This window comes from Alligator sinensis, unplaced genomic scaffold (genome assembly GCF_000455745.1).
Source record: "Alligator sinensis unplaced genomic scaffold, ASM45574v1 scaffold325_1, whole genome shotgun sequence".
NCBI lineage: Eukaryota > Metazoa > Chordata > Crocodylia > Alligatoridae > Alligator > Alligator sinensis.
This window is the reverse complement of record NW_005842118.1, coordinates 2,095,218-2,098,418: the sequence shown is the minus strand read 5'-3', so window position 1 is coordinate 2,098,418 and position 3,201 is coordinate 2,095,218. Positions and strand designations below refer to the sequence as shown.

The window sequence follows — 3,201 nt, the reverse complement described above, 5'->3', positions numbered from 1 at the left end:
CTTCTGCCTCAGCAATGCAGCATTCACAAGCTGTGCCTGGTACCTTGAGGTATGTAGAAAAAATATTTAAAGCTCTGTGTATGGCTGAATGTCTGATTCTTTGAATCATCCAAATCTGAAGATTTGATACCTCGGTCAAATTGAATCGAGGACAGTGATCTGAATCAATTAATCGAATTGCTGTCTCCAATTTCAGTCTGAATCTGAATTGAATAGGGCCCGTTTCGCTCACCCCTACTAATTAGGCAACTGAAGTAAATGTCTCATATAGACACGCACCCTAGCTGTGTGTTATACTATTAATGCCCATTTCCCTATATTTGTTCCTTCTCTCTGGCCCATTGGTTTGTGACTCTGACCCCTAGGATTTTCTATATAAATGTGGGAAATACCCCTTTTGGCTCTTGTGCCAGTTCCTGGGACAGCGAGGTTTGGTACAAATTTAGATACATCTTGTGGGATGTCACATGGCAGCAACAGGGAAAGTACATTTGGCCCCAGATGAGTGGGTCCAGTTTGAAAGTCTGAGTCATTGCCTTGAGACAGAGGTCAGCATATAACCAGAACATATGGAAAAAGAAAGAATAGTCACTTTGAAAATTAAACAAAACATATGTAAAAATACACTCCATATCCTCTGGTTGTTCAACATACTTTTGAAAGAAGTAGTTTCATTATTATTTATTATATCTAACATAATTCTATATTTGGGTACAGCTTTAAGGCTGCCCATCCCCCATCCAGCAGCCACTGTGCCCTATCAATCATCCTGAAATACACTGGAGCTCTTGTCAGGCTGTCAGCTTGCAGATGTACCAGAAGCCAAATACTGAGCCATAATAGTTTCACTGAAGTTCTAAGCAGCCAAAAAATTGCTTAGATAGTTGCCCCAGCACTGAATGTGGACCACTGTGTTCTGGGATAGGTGAGTGATGAGCTACTATCTTTTTTTTTTTTTTTTTTTTTTTTTTTTTTTTTTTTTATAAGCTTTAAAGTGATTTAACAGTAAATACAGTTATAATGCCTAGATATCGAAAAAGGTTAGCTACATTTCTAGATCTGTTTTCTGTCATGTTATTTAAATTACAGCATATAAAATGTACTTGGACATTGTCTAACAATTTTAACCTCCATGATTTAATTTTATTTTGGGCTACAGCAAATTTGCTTGACCGCTTTAATGTTTTTTTTGTTTTGTTTTTTGTTTTGTTTTTTTCTCATATTGGAATATCTAACTTTGTTAGTTTGGATGCAATTAATTATAAGTAGATAAAACAAAAGACAACGGTATCTTAACATGCACTGTTGGGTAAATGGATACTTTTTTTTTTTTCTGGTTCTAGTGAGACAGAACTGTCATGACATTTGAAACTCAAACTTACTATTTTAAGTGTTAAAAGAGACATTGCTATACAGTACTGGCATTACCTACTGGTAATATTTAGATTAGTATGTCTGAATTCCAGCCTTGTATCAAAATATCTTATAACCAAGAGCCTTAGTGTGTCTATATGGTATATTGTATTGGATTAGAAATGCTGTGTTGTTTTTTTTTTTTTATTAATAGTGGACTATAATCTTCATGCTCTCATGGAGTACACACCTGGGTGAACTGGTTACTTGATGTAGAACAAGTATAACCCTAGATACAAGCACAAGTGATTCTTCTATTACATATATTGGAGAGCCCAAGATACTCTGTTTCATTATACGAATACTTTTCCCCTTATTACATGTTACACTTGATGTGATTCTAATTCTCAACAGTTATTAATGATTATTTAAAATATTAATATGATATTTTAAATAATCATTGTGAAAATATGGTTTATTGAGAATATATTTGTCACAGTTGGGGGGTTAAAATAGTTTGTAAGCAATAGTGCAAACTGAAAAAATATTAACAAGTTAGTGCTTTATTGAAGGCACTCTACAAAGACTTTTTCTGTATGAAAAAGTATGTCTAGACAGTGCGAAGCAGTGCCATGAAGAGAGATTTCATGTGAACACTGAGTGCTCTTGTTGGAAGCAACGTAGTTGCATTACTATGGCACTGTGCATGGGCTAATAAGTTCTGCTCAGAAGCATGGAGTACTACAGTAACATGACTATCCTGCTAGTATGTGGTGGCTGCTGTATACACATACCTTGCAAATCATTAAAATGCTACAAAAGAAGACTACTTTCCAGAAACAGAGCAACTGTTTGAGATTTTTCCAAGTGGTAAAGGGGATTTTGCCATATGCCTCCCATTTATTTTAGGAGTATGTGGGCCTGCACATTGAAGCCAATGGAAAAACTACAATTGATTGCAAAAAGAAATGGGTCAGGACCAAATAAATCAGTTAGCATTTTCATTTTAGGCAAATTGATATAAACAAAAAATGGACACAAGCTGGAGAGAGAGAGTTCTGAGCTTTAGGATTGTGGTCTGGTTTGTAACATATCCCAAATGGGCTGTTCAGAAGCATGGTTTTGGATTAGGCTAATCTTCAGTGGGAGCAGTTTAGTAAGCCCCTGACAGACATGCAGATAAAGGAACAATGGGATCTGATGCGCAACTTCCACAGTCGCACTTCCTATCATGTCACGTTTATGGCAAGAGGTGAGATTGTGGTATTGAGCATCAGATCCTATCACTCCATTGTCACAAGGTCAAGGTTCAAGGGGTGGCCAGGACATGCCCTGGTGGCTCTGCAACCATGCCCACTCTTCCCCTAGGGCAGCTTCCTATCTCTCCTGCTATGCTTTGATGGTAATATTATGATAGATAGGAAGGCTGCCCTGGCCTTACTATAATGGCCAGCCAGATCATGGTCACGGACTTGTGGGCCAGTTGCATGACTCTGTACTTTCCTTACACCATGTCCCATGCCTTGCAGATGGTATCCTTACAGATGCTCAACCAGTTGCTGACACAGCCCCTCATTGGGTCTTTAGACCCCTTGGCTTCTCGGCCCCACTCTGGTTGCCAGGTCCCTTGGTCACTTCTCTGGTCCCACCCTATTTGCTGGGCCTCACTATAGGCCTCAGGCCCCTTGCTGGGCCTCACAACACCAGGCTTTGTACCCCTCTGGTCCTACCCTCTATTTCCCAGTCTGTCACTGGGCTGCTGGACCCACATGGTCCCAATCTTCCCTGGCCCCTCACTGAGCCTCTGGACCCACATAGTCTTCTCTGCCAAGTGCTTTTCTGTTAGGG

General features: G+C 39.4%; 1 protein-coding gene across 1 annotated transcript in view; it reads left to right on the top strand.

Moving 5' to 3' along the window:
- The first annotated feature begins 310 nt into the window (after positions 1-310).
- The window catches only part of CTNNA3 (catenin alpha 3), a 1,539,787-nt gene continuing 1,536,896 nt past the window's right edge, over positions 311-3,201 (top strand). The window contains 1 exon segment of the mRNA XM_025205567.1: positions 311-925. The gene's annotated coding sequence lies outside the window, so the exon portion shown is untranslated.